Source organism: Hyperolius riggenbachi, chromosome 10 (genome assembly GCF_040937935.1).
Source record: "Hyperolius riggenbachi isolate aHypRig1 chromosome 10, aHypRig1.pri, whole genome shotgun sequence".
Classification (NCBI taxonomy): Eukaryota; Metazoa; Chordata; class Amphibia; order Anura; family Hyperoliidae; genus Hyperolius; species Hyperolius riggenbachi.
The window spans coordinates 56,208,250-56,229,721 of NC_090655.1; positions in this window are offsets into that span (position 1 = coordinate 56,208,250).

Sequence of the window (21,472 nt, forward strand, 5' to 3'; positions counted from 1 at the left end):
CACAATCGGTGGCAGATATGGTCCCAATATGCACAATCGGTGGCAGATATGGCCCCAATATGCACAATCGGTGGCAGATATGGCCCCAATATGCACAATCGGTGGCAGATATGACCCCAATATGCACAATCGGTGGCAGATATGACCCCAATATGCACAATCGGTGGCAGATATGACCCCAATATGCACAATCGGTGGCAGATATGACCCCAATATGCACAATCGGTAGCAGATATGACCCCAATATGCACAATCGGTAGCAGATATGACCCCAATATGCACAATCGGTAGCAGATATGACCCCAATATGCACAATCGGTAGCAGATATGACCCCAATATGCACAATCGGTAGCAGATATGACCCCAATATGCACAATCGGTAGCAGAAATGACCCCAATATGCACAATCGGTAGCAGAAATGACCCCAATATGCACAATCGGTAGCAGAAATGACCCCAATATGCACAATCGGTAGCAGAAATGACCCCAATATGCACAATCGGTAGCAGAAATGACCCCAATATGCACAATCGGTAGCAGAAATGACCCCAATATGCACAATCCGTAGCAGATATGACCCCAATATGCACAATCCGTAGCAGATATGACCCCAATATGCACAATCCGTAGCAGATATGGTCCCAATATGCACAATCGGTGGCAGATATGGTCCCAATATGCACAATCGGTGGCAGATATGGTCCCAATATGCACAATCGGTGGCAGATATGGTCCCAATATGCACAATCGGTGGCAGATATGGTCCCAATATGCACAATCGGTGGCAGATATGGTCCCAATATGCACAATCGGTGGCAGATATGGTCCCAATATGCACAATCGGTGGCAGATATGGTCCCAATATGCACAATCGGTGGCAGATATGGTCCCAATATGCACAATCGGTGGCAGATATGGTCCCAATATGCACAATCGGTGGCAGATATGGCCCCAATATGCACAATCGGTGGCAGATATGGCCCCAATATGCACAATCGGTGGCAGATATGACCCCAATATGCACAATCGGTGGCAGATATGACCCCAATATGCACAATCGGTGGCAGATATGACCCCAATATGCACAATCGGTGGCAGATATGACCCCAATATGCACAATCGGTAGCAGATATGACCCCAATATGCACAATCGGTAGCAGATATGACCCCAATATGCACAATCGGTAGCAGATATGACCCCAATATGCACAATCGGTAGCAGATATGACCCCAATATGCACAATCGGTAGCAGATATGACCCCAATATGCACAATCGGTAGCAGAAATGACCCCAATATGCACAATCGGTAGCAGAAATGACCCCAATATGCACAATCGGTAGCAGAAATGACCCCAATATGCACAATCGGTAGCAGAAATGACCCCAATATGCACAATCGGTAGCAGAAATGACCCCAATATGCACAATCCGTAGCAGATATGACCCCAATATGCACAATCCGTAGCAGATATGACCCCAATATGCACAATCCGTAGCAGATATGACCCCAATATGCACAATCCGTAGCAGATATGACCCCAATATGCACAATCAGCATCACCTGAAAAAGAAAAGAAAAACCCATTTACTCACCTACAGCCAGAAGACCTTCTTTCCCGACCTCCTGGCCCGAGTCCCGACCTCATTGTGGCGCGCAGCGCCCGCGCGCCCACGATCCTCTTCCTTCCCGACGTCACAAGACTTCCTGCCTGCATGCAGAGAGCAGGGCTACGGGAAAATGGCCGCCCGAAGCCATGCACTGCAGACTCGAAGTCTGCAGAACAGGGCTCCGGGCGGCCATCTTACCGTAGCCCTGCCTGCTGCTCCGTGCTGCCGCTGTGTGAACTGACTTGGCGTCTTTTAGACGCCTGAAGTCAGTTCACTCCAGGGGGTGCTTTGGGGGCGCTTGGACAATTCTAGGGGGTGCTCGAGCACCCCCTTGCACCCCCCTGGCGCCGCCCCTGGGTAGGACATTAGACTATGGCTATGGTAGGATTAGATTGTGAGCTCCTCTGAGGACAGTCAGTGACATGACTATGTACTCTGTAATGTGCTGCAGGAGATGTCAGTGCTATATAAATACATAATATGGTAGGACATTAGACTATGACTATGGTAGTATTAGATTGCGAGCTCCTCTGAGGACAGTCAGTGACATGACTATGCACTCTGCAAAGTGCTGCAGGAGATGTCAGTGCTATATAAATACATGATAATAATATGGTAGGACATTAGACTATGACTATGGTAGGATTAGAGTGTGAGCTCCTCTCAGGACAGTCAGTGACATGACTATGTACTTTGTAAAGTGGCGCGAGTGATGAACGCGACAAAACCCCTGGCACTGTCCCCCAAGTGTATAAATGTGCCCCCATGTGTGCATTTATATATTATCTGTTCTGTGTCGTTCACTGCGCGGTGCCCATCCATCTTCAGCGTCTTCCTGTTTTATTGGAGGCTCACATGCCACCAGCATATAATGTGTGACGCATGTGTGATGTCACGTGTGCTAAATGCCAGCAGCGTGTGAAGTGCAAATGGAGAAGCGGAAAATGGAAGATGGATGGGCACCGCACGATGGGCAACACAGGACAGGTTATGTATAAATACACACACAAGGGGTTCATTTATACACTAGGGAGTGCTGACGGATGCAGCAGATGCCGGGGACTCGTCCAGTTCCTTATTGATTTTCTGGGAATCTGCCTGCGGTGTATGGGCAGCTGACAGATCTCTCTAATCAGATTTGATCAGAGAGAGATTTGTCTCTTGGTGGAATCTATCCATCAATGCTAGATGTATGGCTACCTTTGGCTACATTTACGCTAGCATGGCAGCATTAGGACCGTGTGCAGTGTCATTCCTGTAAGTCCAGGTCCTTATCAGTACTGGGAGTGGAGGGGGGTCAGGGAGCACAGTTTAGGATGCAGAAGGGGACACACACACACACACACGCACGCACGCGCGCACGCACGCACGCACGCACGCACACACACACACACACGAAAAAGTGTTAAAAAAAACAAATTAACTTTCAGACCAGCTGAGCGCCCTTACTAGTGTACTAGGAACTGTCTACCAATCTTACTGTACAAAACTATGTATAACTCCTTATCAGATGCAGTCTTTACAACTACTGTGCAGATAGCTTTTTCTCTCTCTCCCTTACTTCTGTCTCTCAGGACAGAGAAAAAAAACCCTTTTTTTCTCTCTAGACTGCCTGTGGAATGAAATGCCTTTAAAAGCGCCCCATACTGACCTGATGACCTGCCGCTCAGAGGTCGGAGCCTCTCGGGCCTCTGTGTCGTCCCAGCCCTGGGAAAGAGTGACAGAGGGACAGGGCTCCCAAAGAGGGACTGTCCCTCCAAAAGAGGGACAGTTGGGAGCTATGGGTTACTTACCCATAAGTCAGCTCTCTTATATGCGTTCCAAGCATCTTGCACGCGTCCTATTGGACGTGTTGCAAGACTCACTACCGCACACTTCCTCCTTCTGTCTTGAAGGAGGAAGTGCGCGTAGTGAGTCTTGCAACGCATCCAATAGGATGCGTGCAAGACCTTTGGAACACATAGAAGACAGTGGACTTATGGGTAAGTAACCCCCTCTCTCCCAGCCGCACAGCTGAGGCAATGAAGTCTCATTTTAATCACAAATTCGAGTAGTTCACTACCCGTCAGCTCATCCCTGTTGGCTACTGATTGGGATGAAGTTAAATCCTGGGTTAAAGTTTCTCTTTAACTTCCAACATCTCTGTAATTGACATAACATTGGTGGGAGGGGGGGGGGGAAGCCTTTAAACAGCTCCCAAATGTCATATTTGCGGGATGGAAAGAGATATCGATTTGCGGCCTCCTCCACTCCTGCGTTTACACTTACAAGTGTTATCTGTGGGAGAAAGCAGGCGCCCCGCATTGACAGCGCATTAGAGGAGCGGAGAGGCCTGCGTACGGAATCCTGATGCGCTGATTAATAAGAGCTCACCGGGAGCCTGGGAAGAACCATTACTGATACTACAGCCACAGCTTAAACCAGCTCATGTTATTGGATTTTCTCCCCGCAGTCAAAGACAACAACATTTTTTTTTCATGTCAGAAATCAGATAAAGCATATTGAAAAAAACACACACAGAGAAGCAGGAAATTCCTCTGGTAAGTTTAGAACGTCTCCTCACATGTCGTCCTTTCCTCACAGGAAGGGGCTCCATAGATGTGGAAATACAGAAGATGAAATAGCCGCCCGTGAGACGATACAAGAATTCCTTATTTAACCACAACCCCCATTTTAGTTTTCTCAGCAGTTATATTGGGCGGTGAGAGTGAAGGTGACCATACATTAAATAATGTATGGGCCATTCCACCAACAGACAAATTTCTCTTTGACTGAATCTGATTGGAGAGAGATCTGTTCTCTGCCCATACACCACAGGTCGATTCCCGATCAATTTCAAGCTGAAATCTATCCGGAATTAGCCTTGTGTTGCCACATCTGCCACCTCACCTGCCCGACGCTTCCCCTCCTGATGTTCCATGCTCCACCCCCTCCCGGGGTCCAGTGCAGTATACATACCCTGTCCACATCCGCTGCTTGTCCACCACTGGCTCTGTGCTCTTCCATCCTTACACGCACCCCAGGCGCGGAGCTAGGGGGGGGGGTCGGGGTAGGACAAGTGCCCCGGGGCGCCTGGTCCCCAAGGGCGCCCTCCGCCTGGCTGAGCTGCGGGTTTTTTTTGTTTTGTTTTGTTTTCGGCGGGGGAGGGGAGCAGCGCAGAGAAGAGGGAGAGCTGTGCGGACGGTGGGGAAGGGGGGCCATCTCCCCCCTCCTCCCCTCACCTTAGGTGCTCTCCCTCCCTCGCTGCCCACTCCCCTCCAATGTCTGGGTGGCTGGCTGGCAGCGGCGGGCGGAACTCACCTCCGTCTCGCTCCAGTGCCGGCCGGAAGTTCGGGTGCGCAGCCGCTGCTCTGGTCTGGACCAGACCAGAGTAGTGGCAGATCCATCCGGCGCTGCGAGAGACGGAGGTAAGTTCCGCCCGCCGCTGCCAGCCAGCCACCCGGACATTGGAGGGGACAGCGAGGGAGGGAGAGCAGCTCTTCCTCTTCTCTGCGCTGCTCCCCTCCTGCTGGGGAGGGGGACACCTGACCTGGCTACCTACTCTGGGCACATATACCCCTGCCTACATATATTGGGCACATATAACCCTAACTACATATACTGGGCATATACCCCTGGCTACCTACTCTGGGCACATATACCCCTGGCTACCTACTCTGGGCACATATACCCCTGGCTACCTACTCTGGGCACATATACCCCTGCCTACATATATTGGGCACATATACCTCTAACTACATATACTGGGCATATACCCCTGGCTACCTACTCTGGGCACATATACCCCTGGCTACCTACTCTGGGCACATATACCCCTGGCTACCTACTCTGGGCACATATACCCCTGGCTATCTACTCTGGGCACATATACCCCTGCCTACATATATTGGGCACATATACCCCTAACTACATATACTGGGCATATACCCCTGGCTACCTACTGTGGGCACATATACCCCTGGCTACCTACTCTGGGCACATATACCCCTGGCTACCTACTCTGGGCACATATACCCCTGGCTACCTACTCTGGGCACATATACCCCTGGCTACCTACTCTCGGCACATATACCCCTGCCTACATATATTGGGCACATATACCCCTAACTACATATACTGGGCATATACCCCTGGCTACCTACTCTGGGCACATATACCCCTGGCTACCTACTCTGGGCACATATACCCCTGCCTACATATTCTGGGCACATATACTCCTAACAACATATACTGGGCATATACCCCTGGCTACCTACTCTGGGCACAAATACCCCTGGCTACCTACTCTGGGCACATATACCCCTGCCTACATATACTGGGCACATTATACCCCTAACTACATATACTGGGTACATATACCCCTGGCTACATATACTGGGCATATATACCCCTGGCTACATATACTGGGCACATATACCTCTGGCTACATATACTGGGGACACATACCCCTGCCTACATATACTGGGCACATATACCCCTGGCTACCTGTTCTGTGGACATCTCTACCCCTGGCTACCTGTTCTGGGGACATCTATACTGCTGGCCACCTATTCTGGGGACACCTATAGACCTGGGGCTACCTATTTTTGGGGAAGCACTGCTGTCAGATTGAGTGTATTTTGGGGAACTGCTGCCAGGTGAGAGGTGTCTACCATATTAAGGGGGCATTCTGCCTATTTATGTGAAATGCTGTCTATTTATGTGCCTCATGACTGCTGAATTTGTCTTGTTGGGGGCCTCATGGTTACTGAATTTGTCTTGTTGGGGGCCTCAAGATCGCTGAATTTGTCTTGTTAGGGGCCTCATGATTGCTGAATTTGTCTTGTTAGGGGCCTCATGATTGCTGAATTTGTCTTGTTGGGGGCCTCAGGATTGCTAAATTTGTCTTGTTGGGGGCCTCATGATTGCTGAGTTGGTCATGTTGGGGGCCTCTTGTTTGCTTATGATTGCGGAATTTGTCTTGATGGGGGGGGGGGGGGGGGCTCATGATTGCTGAATTTGTCTTGGAACATGCTGGAAGGTACATACTGAGGGAGGGTGGGTGAGCGTGAGCCTGCTAACCTCCATGTACATTTGAAGGGTCGTGACCAAATGTGGAGCACCCATAACCACGCCCACATTTGGTCACGACCCTTCACCTTAGGGGGCGCATTAATAGTCTTTGTCCCCGGGCGCTGAAAACCCTAGCTACGCCTCTGACGCACCCCAAGTGGTTGCCGGAGTAACGTGGGCGCGTGTATGACATCACACACGCGCCTGTGTATATGCTAGCAACCACGTGTGGCCTGGAGGCAGCAGCGGACGTGGAGAGGAAATATAGAGCGTACTGGGCACCGAGGGGGGGGGGGATGTGGAAAATTAGAGGGGACAGAGCTGGGAGTTTTGTTGCCTTCGTCACTCATCCCCATAACGCTTGTTGTTACCGCTGCGCACCCAAGAGACCATGATGGCCTGACATCTTGCAGCATGTTGGCAGATATGCGTAAAAGTTCAGAAGCACTCACGGCTCAAAACAACACAAAGTTCAGTCTATCAGAAAGTCACCATCCAGAAGTTCAGAACATCCGACTGGGCCTCCCAGAGCTGTAACCGATTCCTTGGTAGCTTGGCCAACACGTCACATAAAATATAAAAAGAAAGGGCACATAGCGTAATCCAATACTCATATATTGCCCATCACCATTCAAAGTGACTTTAAATACCACCTCGTGCAGGATCACACTCCCCCCAATGCTCCCGCACTCACCCAGTCAGCCTTCAACTAATCCGGAGGTCTGGATATAAGGCATAGACAGGGGATGTGGCAAATCTCACTTCCACTCACAGAATAAACTAAAACTTTAAAAGCGCCAGATAGTATAAAACCTTTTAATTCCTTTAAAACACAAGAGTATTGCACTCACAAGCGTAGATGGTCATAACGCGTATAGTACATGCGTAGTCTGAGGGTCGTGAGGGTCTAAGGCGGCGTGTGTGTGAGCGGCTACCCGGGACCGCAGACTACGCATGTACAATAAGCGTTATGACCATCTACGCTTGTGAGTGCAATACTCTTGTGTTTTAAAGGAATTAAAAGGTTTTATACTATCTGGCGCTTTTTAAGTTTTAGATTATCCTGTGAGTGGAAGTGAGATTTGCCACATCCACTGTCTATGCCTTATATCCAGACCTCCGGATTAGTTGGAGGCTGACTGGGTGAGTGCGGGAGCATTGGGGGGAGTGTGATCCTGCACGAGGTGGTATTCAAAGTCACTTTGAATGGTGATGGGCAATATATGAGTATTGGATTACGCTATGTGCCCTTTCTTTTTATATTTTATGTGACGTGTTGGCCAAGCTACCAAGGAATCGGTTACAGCTCTGGGAGGCCCAGTCGGTTGTTCTGAACTTCTGAATGGTGACTTTCTGATAGACTTAACTTTGTGTTGTTTTGAGCCGTGAGCGCTTCTGAACTTTTACGCATATTGATCTATAGGCAATTTACAGACTGCCATTTATCAGCGCGCTCCACGTAGTGACACTGTTTTCCATAAGCGCAGACTTTTATTTCTTTTTTAATGTTGGCAGATATATGGGGCCAATTGCACCCCAAAATTAGTTGCATTGTTGGTCAGGCATGTATCGCCTGATGTATGGCCACCTTAAAGTTACGTACACACACGTGATTTCTTCAAACAACGGGTCATCAGGCCCGCCCGCGGGGCGTCAGTTCTGACGACAGTTTCCCCATGTGTACAGTCTGTCGGCAGGCTTATAAGGCTGGTCTTGACCGAAACTCCGAGCGCATCCGTCAAAACCAGCCTCATCAGCCTGCCGACAGACTGTAAACACAGGGAAACTGTCATCAGAATGGCCACCCCGGGTCTGACAACCCGTCGTTTGAAGAGATCAGGCGTGTGTATGTAGCTTTAGATGCACTAGTTATCTCAATACCATCTGATCTGGGTGAACGAATTTCCTGCTTACAAATTCACCGGCTAATGGATTTAGCACAAAAACAGGAATGACCTATTGCAGAATGGCGTTGGCGCGTGTAGCGGCGGTGCGAGCAAGGCCGTAGCAATAGTTACTCATTTATGTTATTAGTTCAGCAATGCTTACAGTGGAGCTATAGGTTTTATATCCTGACAAGTTGTTTCTGTTTTCAAATACAGATCTGAGCAGCAAACGTATGTTTTGTTCAACCCAAATGCCTTTATTGTACGCTTGAAAGGTTTTTAATGTCAATCGGGTTCTACGGTCACTGAAGCCTAGCATGGCCAAATGAGAACAAACTACACAATGTTACAACATACAATAGGAAGGAGGCTGAGAGATTTTTTTTTTTGCAAATATAAGTGGAATCCAGATACCTTCTGGGCCTTTTCACACCGAGGCGGTGCGGTGCGGCACTTTTACCTCACCCCACCGCCATTCAATGAAAGTCTATGAACACTTTCATATTGTGAGGTTACGACGTGATGCAACGGTAGTGGATATTTCGCCGCATCCCGAAACAGGTAAAGAACTACGTTACTGCGTGGCTTCTGTGTCGAGTTGCGGTGATCTGCAGCAGCTCGGAAGTCATGTTAGTCTATGGCGACACATGAATTTTTTAAGAATTAGCAACACGACATTGTGGCGCGCATGCACGGAAGCATATTTTACCAGTAAGCTTCCTCATATCACAGGAAGTGACAGCAAGCGAGTTTCACTTCCTGCTTGGCCGGTGGCCAGACAGGGAACACCATGCAATAGCGCATTGTTCCCTGAAGGCCTGTTTTTGATGGTGCGATGTGGTGCGTCGGGCGCAATGCACCACATCGCTAACGCTGGTTTATGGTCTGAAACCAGCCTTAAAGTGAACCTCCGAACTAAAAATCTACTCAGCAGAACTGAAAAGGCTTGGTGTTTCTTTAATAGTTTCACAGCATCAGAACTTTGGTTTTCTTACCAAAGCATTATTTTTAGCTGCTTTTTTAGCTAAGCTCCACCCATCAAAGAAAACTGCCCGGGCTTTTTTCCCCCTGATGCTGTGCAAAGCATGATGGGATTCCCTATGTTGTTATTCAGGTTGCCTAGCAACTGGGAGGGGTGATCAGCACCAGGGCCGCCATCAGAAATGTTGGGGCCCTTCACACATCATCAGGCCTGCCCCCACTCCCTGGGTCCACCAACTGGTTTCTGTGCCTGCCCACTAGCCACCACACCCCTGTGTCTGTGCGCGAAGGGCTCTGCGGCGAAAAATGTGCATGGCTCCGACACAGGCCCTTAGTGAGCCACAGGCCCTCAGCCAGCACATGCGGCCCTTCCAGCGCTTTGGGGGAGCAGGGCCCCCAGAAGCCCTGGGCCCCTTACTGCAGTGTCAGTTGTCCTCCCCTGATGGCTGCCCTGATCAGCACACAGGACAGTTGGAACTGTGTCTCATGCGCCCTGTCACCTCCTTTCAACCAAAAAGATGGATGCCCTCATGAAATCAAACATTTGCCTGTTCTTTTGAAACAGAGTGGGTAAGAGATTATATTACCTATATATTTTAATTAACATAACTAATGTAACTTACTGACAGTATGTTTGTTTAAGCTGGAGTTCCTCTTTAAGGATACCAGATGTAAAAAAAAAAAAAAAAAAAGAATATGCAGTCGGTAGGGGAATATGAGCTGATACTTACAATGCCTTCCGTTCCCCTCCGTCCCCTTCTGTTATCCTGTAATCCTTCCTGGTCTTTTTCGCAAGTCAGACGCAAGTCTCCTGGCTTGTTCTCCGGACATACTGCACCGCGCATGCGCAGTATGTCCTTTCTGCTCCCCCTGTGGCTGTGCATAATGATGTAGCAGCCTGCGGAAGGCACGGTAAGTATTAGCTCATACTCCCAGACCCACTGCATATTTGGATTTTCTTTACATCTGGTATCCTTTAATTACAAATAATCTTGCAAGAATTGTGAGGCATTTATGGTTCATAAACATGTAGCACTTGAGACTCACACACACGTCCAACAAAGGGCATGCCAATTCCATGACTTGACCGATCACATATTCAAGTGAATACACAACTTTCCACGCCCCAACCAACTGAACAACCGATCTGCATACTGTGTGTGCAAGCGGAATGACAGACTGCACGACATTCAAAACAAGTGCACTTGTACACTCATGGCCAACTGCACAATATCAGCCAAACAGTAGTATGAGTTGATCCACCTGTTGAACCACCTGTTATCTGTCGCTTGTCTAGTCCTTTGCCATGTATACACACGCCTGATTATCATCCAGCAGACCAAATTCTGATGACAATCAGGTGGAATTCAACAAACAAGTGACAGCGCTCCAGGCTGCAAGCTGAAATGTAGGCCGACAGAGGCATGCAGAGCCCCACAGGGGCTTAATATATGCCTTGAATGCAAATCAATGTGCATGTGTATACCTTTTATGATTAGCAGCACCAGGTTAAAAAATAGTTTTTATTGTTAGACTAGCGGTAGGTCTTTCCCCTGAGGGCCCGTCAAAGCCGTGGGGAAGTCAAGTAGGGAATAATTTGTGCACATATTATTTATACTGAAGGTAATGCCCTTCTTTGCTGTACCTGTTTTGAATGCATGTTGTGTAATTTAGTCCACATTGTGGAGCTCTGCACAACTTTGCAAATAGCTAATTCGCTGCCACTTACTCCTGCTGTACAAAATCGGTTGGAATTGTTGGATGAGTGTACAAGCCTTGTCTAGCCCTATGCCAGGTATACACACGCCTGATTGCAGTCCAACAGACCAAATTCAGGTGACAATCGGGCTGAATTGTTGGATGTGTGTACAAGTCTTAAAATGAGCAATCTGATTATTTCTAATGGTGGCCATACACTGGTCGATTTGCTATCAGATTCGACCAACAGATAGATCTCTCTCTGATCGAAGAGAGATCGTATGGCTGCCTTACTGCAAACAGATTGTGCACCGATTTCAGCCTGAAACCGTTCACAATCTGTGGTGGTGGTGGTGGTGCTGCCGCCGCTCCCTGCCCCCCCCCCCCCCCCCCGCATACATTACCTGCTCCGCCGGCGCAACTCCCCAGGTCTCTGCTGTCTTCTTCTCCGTTCTGGTCTGGTCTGGTCTCCGGCATGCTTCACTTCTTCCTGCCCAGCAGGAAGTTTAAACAGTAGAGTGCCCTCTACTGTTTAAACTTCCTGCCGGGCAGGAAGAAGTGAAGCATGCCGGAGACCAGACCAGACCAGAGCGGAGAAGACAGCAGATACCAGGGGACTCGCGCCGGCCGGAGCAGGTAATGTATACCCGCTGTATTGTGTCGGTCGTCTGGCATTTGAACGCCGCTATCGATGCACTCCCGACCTGCCGGCGATCGAGAAAAATCTTCCGCACAGACGGATCAACGGAAATCGACGGGAACGATCGATTTCAACGGAAATCGATCGTTCTGTCAGCAGTGTGCGTGGCGATTTCGTTAGATGTATGGGCCCCTTAAGAAGCAAACAAAGATGGGATCATCTGTAATCAGAATGTCAATTCTTTATACACAGACCATATGAGATTAATAACTTAAAAATAGAAGAAGTCAGGAGTGATGTATTATGCATCAACTCCCCCCCCCCTGCTAATTCTAAACAACTGATGACTGAAATGTATGTGGGAGGGGGCTAATGGCACAGGGACCCTGAACAGACCCTTAAAAAGCAAATCTGAACTTACCTGGGGCTTCCTCCAGCCCCCTGTAGCCCGCAAGGTCCCTCTGAGCCCGCTGGGAACCCCTTCGTGGTCTTGCTGGTGGCTCTGTTAGCCCGGCGACTTCTAGCAAAGTTGTGCGCAGGTAATCCTCCTGCACATGCCCATTTCAGTCTTTTGAGAAATGCGCATGCACAGGAGGCTCATGCGACGCATACATGATCGAAATGGGTACCCATGCGCAGTTGAGCATGACTTTGCCTGAAGTCCGCGGGCTAACAGTGCCACCAGCGGGACCACTGAGGGGACACAGAGGATGCCAAAGGAACCTTGTGTGCTGGAGGAAGCCCCAGGTAAGTTCAGATTTGCTTTTTAAGGGTCTGCTCATGGCCCCTTTATTGAGTTGTAGTGTGTTAATCCTTTAACCTCTTGAGGACCGCAGTGCTAAACCCCCCTAGTGACCAGGCCATTTTTAGTGAAAAAGACCACTGCAGCTTCAAGGCCAAGCTGCAGGGCCGCACAACAGAGCACACAAGTGATCCCCCCCCTTTTCTCCCCACCAACAGAGCTCTCTGTTGGTGGGGTCTGATCGCTCCCCCATGTTTATTTTTTTTTTATACATATTATTGTTAGTGTTTTTTAATTAAAAAAACACTGTTTCTTTAACTATCTTCCCTCTCTCCCTCCCCACAGCCAGCCAATTATGGCTATCGGCTGTCATAGGCTTCTGCCTATGAGAGACGATCGCTCTCTTGTCCCCCAGGGGGACAGCCGTTTGACATGTAAATGGATGGCGATCAAGCCGTATAACAGACTCTCCGGGGCGGCAATAGCCGCTTGGAGACTGAAGGCGGGGCGGAGCTCCGCCCCCCAAGCATGAGATGCGCGCGCAGCCTGCACGCGATCTCCTGCATTAGCTTGCCCCAGGACTTTACGCCAATCGGTGTTAGGCGGTCCTGGGGCTTCCGCCGCGGCCACACCCATCGGCGTGATGCGGTCGGCAGGTGGTTAATTGTATATCTGTGAAGTAAACCCACTCTAGCCAAAAATAACAGGGAACAAGGAACATCAGGCTCCACACTGCAGAAGCAATGAACGCCTTGTTTTTTTGGGGACAAGTCTACAAACTTTTCAACACTTTCTATATTTACAAATGTTCGCAGAAGCTTTCTCTCACCACATGCTGTTTTCATTTTTAGCCTGCTTGTTCTTTCACCGTACGCCGTTCAGATCCTCCCGGAAAGTTCTCGGAGTTGTGTCGTTAGCATTCACGGCTAAACTTAGCGCAAGTTCTCTGAAATATTAAAAATGAAAGGCTGGGAAAACAGCAAGGGAGAGTGTGTGCAGCTTCATTTGCATCGGAGAGGGCAGAGGCTGGCATGCGATAAAGGAGAGGAACAGCCTATGAGGGGCTATGATGGCTATTCTGCTGAATGCCAAACTCAAACACATTAGCATTTCTAAAGAAATTGTTTACTCAAAAGTGATTGCGGAGTCTTTATTCCTCAGACATTCCTTAATGATCATTTAAAGAATTTATTTTTTGCCCTTTGTTCTCTAGCTCTTTCTCACATTCTAGCTAGCCTCTGCTTATTCTTTGCCCTCTCCCCTACCCATCTTTCTCTGTCAAATCGAAGATAGCTTTATTGGCATGATCAAGATTCAAACAGGCATTGCCAAAGCAGGGGAAAGAAGGTAATGGGATAGGGGTACAGTGGGTTAGCAGTTTGTGGACATTTTTTAGGTTTACAGTTCATGTATGCTCCTCTGTGGCATGCTGCCTGTGAGATGGTGTGCAGGGAATGTCACTGTGGATTCCTCCTCTCAGCCTGTGGCATGCTGCGACATGGTGTGCAGCGATTGTCACTGTGGATTCCTCCTCTTCTGTCTGTGGCATGCTGTGACATAGTGTGTAGCGATTGTCACTGTGGATTCCTCTTCTCTCTGAGTAGAATGTAGAGTTTTCTCTCATCCTCTAATATGTGAAAATCTGGAAATAGTTCCATGAATATCTTAACCACTTGCCGACCGCACGCTTATACCGTGCGTCGGCAAAGTGGCAGCTGCAGGACCAGCGATGCAGTACTGCGTCTCCAGCTGCAGGCTGATTAATCAGGAAGCAGCCGCTCGCGCGAGCGGCTGCTTCCTGTCAATTCACGGCGGGGGGCTCCGTGAATAGCCTGCGGGCCGCCGATGGCGGCTCGCAGGCTAAATGTAAACACAAGCGGAAATAATCCGCTTTGTTTACATTGTACGGCGCTGCTGCGCAGCAGCACCGTAAGGCAGATCGGCGATCCCCGGCTAATCAGCGGCCGGGGATCGCCGCCATGTGACAGGGGACGTCCTGTCACTGGCTGCACAGGACGGATAGCGTCCTGTGCAGCCCGGATCACCGGGGGGAGAGGTAGGAGAGGGAGGGGGGTGAATGTCGCCGCGGAGGGGGGCTTTGAGGTGCCCCCCCCCCGCAACTAGCCTGCACGCAGGAGCGATCAGACCCCCCTGCACATCATCCCCATAGGGGGGAAAAAAGGGGGGCGATCTGATCGCTCTGCATGCACCCTGATCTGTGCTGAGGGCTGTAGAGCCCACCCAGCACAGATCACAACAAACAGCGCTGGTCCTTAAGGGGGGGTAAAGGGTGGGTCCACAAGTGGTTAAAGAAGGTTTCCCTGGTTGCAATGTATTTGCGGCAGTGCAACAGAAAGGGATTCTCGTCCTCAAGGGTCTTATGTTCCAGGAGCATAGCAATAGCCATAGCAGCCATAGCAACTGCTATGGGACCGTGAAGCATAGGGGGACCAGGTGGCACTTATTGAATTCATTATTAACTTACTTGTATTTCTCCACCCTCTGAGTTTGTCCCAGTGCTCATGGACTATGTGCAGTGTTAACTGGATGCGACTGTAAGTTGCCCAAATAACTCATATCCATAGTGTAGGGGCAGTTGGCATTGCTTAAGAGCCTACATTTGAGGGGCACCATGAAAGTTTTGCTATGGGGCCCCATGATTTCTAACAGCTCACAGTTTCCTACTATCTTTCTGTTGTATTCTACTTTGTTTTCCATGTGGCTTAAAATGGGCTGTATTGTCAAAGTGTTAAAATATCACCTAAGATAATGCTCAGGAGAAAAAGAATGAATTGCATATGGGTCTCTGTCCCTCCATCTTCTCTCTGTTTCTTCCTTTTTAAACTTTTTTCAGCTGTATCCTCTTTTTGCTCCACTCCCTGCATGCGTACGTGGTGGATTCTCGCCGCTCGGTCTTTTTGGCGCAGCATGAGCCGAATGATGGGCGGTGGTAATACTGTTCCCCTTCCGAACCATAGCAACTCAGAGGGAGAAGTAATTCGGGGTCCGGTGATCATCTGCACCCGAATTACACTGCTGCACGGCTATAGACACAATAACATGTCTACGGCGGAGACCAGGTCAAGCACAGAGCAGGAAAGCGCACATGCCAAAATGACTTGCAGCCTTACATAATAGTGAATACAATTAAAAATAATAATAATAATAATACCTTTTTGTAAAAAAAAAATAAAAAAAAAATGGTATCAACCCTTAAGAGCTAGTCCACACTAGGTCCGGAAACGTATCCGTGGCTGCGTTTTTCAAACCGGATGAAAAATGGAGTCCCGGATACTAATGTTGATAATAGCAGCCAGCCTCACCCAAGTAAAAAACGGATCCGTCTGTGTTTGCGGGGATCCGTTTTCAAAACCTGAACGGAAGGTCCGGATCTGCTGCATTTTCACGCAACGGATCAGGACCACGGATACACGCAGGGGTAGTGAAAGCAATGAGAAAACGCATCTCCAGCTCCACAGGCAAAAAACGGATGTTAAAACGGATAGCCTGAGCTTTATGATTGGCCCAAAAAAATCCTCCCACTCCTTCCTAATGATGGAGACGTTTTCTGTCAGGGAAAAACCTGAACGGAAACTGATGCAAAACTGATGCACTTTCATCAGTTTGCAGTACGGTGGGTACTTCCCCTGATCCGGACTGCAGTGTCCGTCCTGCAACTGTGTCTAACTGGCATTCCCATAACTGAGGCTCCATACTTTTTTAATATAGTTTGTCATGCATTTTTTACAAAAAAGGTAGTATTATTATTGTTATTGTTGTTATTATTATCATCATTATTTTTGAGGTTTTATATTTATGTACTAGCTTTATATCCTTTTAGCACATGTGCCACATACACCGTTTTAGGTACTTCTGTTATGTATTATTATGTAGTATTATTTAGTTGTTTTTCATGAATTCATCTTTTGTACTGAGAAGTGCCAATATTGTTTATTATTGCAAACACTTTTTTTATTGATCTGAGGAAGTGGACTGTGAACTGCAAAACGTGTAACCTATCAGGTGTCTGGTTCCTAATAAAAAATTGTTATTAATTTAGTTTACGCCCCTCCCCTATAGAGGTAAGCCATTTTTACTTATTCATACATATTTTTATACCTATACACTTGCACTTTTAGGACACCTCCTTCCTCCCAGTAATATAAGACAAGGCTCAAAGACAGCAAGCTGTCAGGACCATGGTCATGACATCACTCTGTGGGAGGGGTTTCAACACAATATCAGCCACACAGATCCCCCTGATGATCTATTTGAAAAAAAGCGTTCTCATGGGAAAGGGGGTATCGGCTACTAATGATTAGGATGAAGTTCAATCCTTGGTTACAGTTCCTCTTTAAGTCTCTGAGCTTTGCCTTCAAATTTCCAAAAAGCTGACTTTTCTTCAGGCTAAGTTCACAGTGGGACGTTAAAGTCGCGCGTTAAAACAGCATTTAACGCAGAATAACTCACTGCAATGAAAAATCAATGCCCTGTTCACAGTGCACACGTTGCGTTGGTGTCTAACGCTGCACGTTAAGTAAAAGTACTGCATGCAGTGCGTTATACACGTTATTAGCTGCGTTGGACTGTTTGCACATGCTCAGTAATGACTTGGAAGCATACTTTTCATTGCCTGTATTTTTTACTGTATCTGCTGTATGTGACGGTAACGCTGCGTTGCCACTTTTTGGGCGCGTTGCGTTGTAAGCTTGCGGTGCGACTTTAACATGGCATCAAAACGCAACGTCCCACTGTGAATCTAGCCTCAATCTTCACCTCTTCGCATGATCCAAACAAGCAGTCAGCACGTTGTGTTCTAAACTAACTCCGTGTCTCTTCTACGCAGTTCCTTGATCGCCTCCCGCAGTGGCAAAATATCTCACTTTCACATATCTAATGACATCAACCGTCGGGTTAGCGAAGAATTCGTAACCAATCATGCGAGCTGTCTAACAGTCAACGGAAAGATGTCGGCTGGCATAATGAATAAATACATCTGACTACTAAACTCCAAGCAAGCAGTGGCAGCGTTTATCAATCGCCGTTCGCCAGAGCGAAGCAGCCGGTTTCCTATCCTTACTTCTGCGAAATGAAAGATAATAAGAAAAATAGCAGGCTAGAAAACAAAATAACAGCGCAGGTAAATCTGCCCACATAAATGCCATTATCCTCATAACGCAAATGAACAGTGCGGCGGAATCCGCCAGACGTCGCGCAGAGACGGCCCCCATTACTGCTATCAGCATTTGTCACGGTGTGTGAAGACAAACATGATGCAAAAATTGGCAATTTTCTCTCTGGAAATAATGGAGAAGGTTCTAAAATGTCACAGCAATCATGTAATCTCAACTGCTTGACAGATTGTGAAGGGTTTATTAGAGAAATAAAAAATAATAAAGAAGAAAAAAACTCCAGAAACTCGAGAGGCGTGTGGACAACAGATAATAGTCATCCAGTCCAAATATTTATACTCTCTGACTGAGCAGGAAATTAAAGAAGAACTCCAGTCTTTGAGACAATCGCCCTCACTCCTTCTTGACTAGTGATGAGCTGAAATTATAGGTTTGTAATTACGCCACACAATTTGTAAATATGACACAAATAGTAATTTGTAATTTTCAGAATATTTATAATTCGTTGTTTTGTGATTCGTAATTTCGAATCATAATTTTACATTAAATTGTAATTTTTTGTGTTTAATTTTTTGTTTTACACGAAAATTTGACCTGAAAAATATTAATTATGAAAATCGTAGTAATTACTAAAATATCATCACGAAAACGATTGTAACTACAAAAAGGATGGTAATTATGAAAAATGTGTGCATGGTCGTAATTACACAAAATTTGGCATCATTTTTTCATGGTTACCATTTTTCCATTGTGATCGTTATCGTAAATACACAAATTACACAAAATTTAGCAAAATCATGATTAGCACATTACGATCGTCATTATTCTTGACCCTCCTCTGTTATGTGTTTTACTTTAATACTTTTAATAAGAAAAGCAAACGAATAGGGAATACTCAGTTGATGCCGGGTTATGGGTGTAATATGGGTGTAAATTGAGGTTCACAAAATTGAAACAATGCATCCCTGTAAAGAAAAAAGTTTTTACACCACGGGTGTAATTCTAGTCATACATACTCCCTACAGAAGTGAATGGTTAGGCATTTTACAGCTGTGTCTAGCCACACTGGTCATATTACGGATCAGATTGTATTAAAGATCCCTGTACTGTTTTACCAGCACACATCTAACCGGCAGGCTGAATTTTTATAAAGCAATCCTTGGTGACTTCCTGTAAGGTACCAAACTTAAAGAGTGTCTGCATGACACCAAACCCTAGTGCACTGTCTACTCTGTAGGTTACCAAACTTTTGTGACTGTCTGTATGGTACCAAACCTTCCCTGTAGGATACTCAATATTAGGACACTATATGTAAGGTACCAAACCTTAGGGACTTCCTGTAGGGTACCCAACCTTAGTACACTGTAGGTTACCAAACTTTAATGACTGTATGTAGGACACCAAAAAAATTAAGACGTACAGGAACACCCAGGACAGAAGCCATACACCAAGGACAGGAGCCATACACCAAGGCCAGGAGCCATACACCAAGGACAGGAGCCATACACCAAGGACAGGAGCCATACACCAAGGGCAGGAGCCATACACCAAGGGCAGGAGCCATACACCAAGGACAGGAGCCATACACCAAGAACAGGAGCCATATGCCAAGGACAGCAGCCATACGCCAAGGACAGGAGCCATACGCCAAGGCCAGGAGCCATACACCAAGGGCAGGAGCCATACATCCACGGCAGGAGCCATACACCAAGGACAGGAGCCATACACCAAGGACAGGGGGCCATTCACCAAGGACAGGGGGCCATTCACCAAGGGCAGGAGCCATACACCAAGGGCAAGAGCCATACACCAAGGGCAGGAGCCATACACCAAGGGCAAGAGCCATACACCACAAAGAACAGTATAGGTAGGTAGCCAAATATGCACTCCCCCAGAATAGGTAACCACCCACAATAAAGGTAGCCATGGCATCCCCCAGTATAGATAGCCACCCCTAGTATAGGTAGCCACGTTCTGTATAGGTAGCTAAAGGTGCCCTCCTCCATATAGGGCATTGCTATCATTGGACATACATTGGGGTGCAAAAGGTTGGGCAACCTTGTTAATCATCATGATTTTCCTGTATAAATCGTTGGTTGCTATGATAAAATATGTCAGTTAAGTATATCATATAGGAGACACACACAGTAATATTTAAAAAGTGAAATTAAGTTTATTGGATTTACACAAAATTAGGCAGGTGCCTAAATTTGGGCACCGCAAAAAAGAAATGAAATAAATATTTAGTAGATCCTCCTTTTGCAGAAATTACAGCCTCTAAATGCTTCCTGTAGGTTCCAATGAGAGTCTGGATTCTGGTTGAAGGTATTTTGGACCATTCCTCTTTACAAAACATCTCTAGTTCATTCAGGTTTGATGGCTTCCAAGCATGGACAGTTCTCTTTAACTCACACCACAGATTTTCAATTATATTCAGGTGTGGGGACTGAGATGGCCATTCCAGAGCATTGTACTGGTTCCTCTGCATGAATGCCTTAGTGGATTTTGAGCAGTGTTTAGGGTCGTTGTCTTGTTGAAAGATCCAGCCCCGGTGCAGCTTCAGCTTTGTCACAGATTCCTGGACATTGGTCTCCAGAATCTGCAGATACTGAGTGGAATCCACACATCCCTCAACTTTGGCAAGATTCCCAGTCCCTGCACTGGCCACACAGCTCCACAGCATGATGGAACCACCACCATATTTTACTGTAGGTAGCAGGTGTTATTCTTGAAATGCTGTGTTATTTTTTCTCCATGTGTAATGCTCTTGTTATCCCCAAAGAACTCAATTTTAGTTTCAGCAGTCCACAGCACCTTATTCCAAAATGAAGCTGGCTTGTCCAAATGTGCTTTAGCATACCTCAAACGGCTCTGTTTGTGATGTGGGCAGAGAAAAAGCTTCCTCTGCATACAGCATCTCCTTGTGAAAGTGCGCTGAATAGTTGAACGATACACAGTGACTTCATCTGCAGCAAGATAATATTGTAGGTCTTTGATGCTGGTCTGTTGGTCGATTCTGACTGTTCTCACCATTCATCGCTTCTGTTTATCCGAGATTTTTCTTGGTCTGTCACTTCAAGCCTATTATTTATCTGAGCCTATTGTCTTCCATTTCCTCAATATGATCCTAACTGTGGAAACAGACAGCTGAAATCTCTTAGACAGCTTTCTGTATCCTTTCCCTAAATCATGATAGTGAACAATCTTTATCTTCAGGTCATTTGACAGTTGTTTTGAGACCTCCATGATGCTACTCTTCAGAGAAATTTAAAAGAGGAGGGAAACTTACAATTGACCCCCTTAAATATTCTTTCTTATAAATGCATTCACCTGTGTATGAAGGTCAGGGGTCACCGAGCTTACCAAGCCAATTTGAGTTCCAATAATTAGTTCTAAAAGTTTTTGAATCAATAAAATGACAACAATGCCCAAATGTATGCACCTGCCTAATTTTATTTTAACAATTATTGTGCACTTTCTGTAAATGCAATAAGCCTAATTTCACTTCTCAGATATCACTGTGTGTGTGTCCTATATGATATATTTAACTGTCATTTTTTATCAACCAACGATTTATACAGGAAAATCATGACAATTCACAACTTGCCCAAACTTTTGCATCCCACTGTATGCAGCTTCTGCCTGTGTTTCCATCCTCAAAACTCCCTCCCAGACCAGCAGAAGATCAGTGACCTGGAAAGAGCACACAGTGACCGTATGGCACAACAC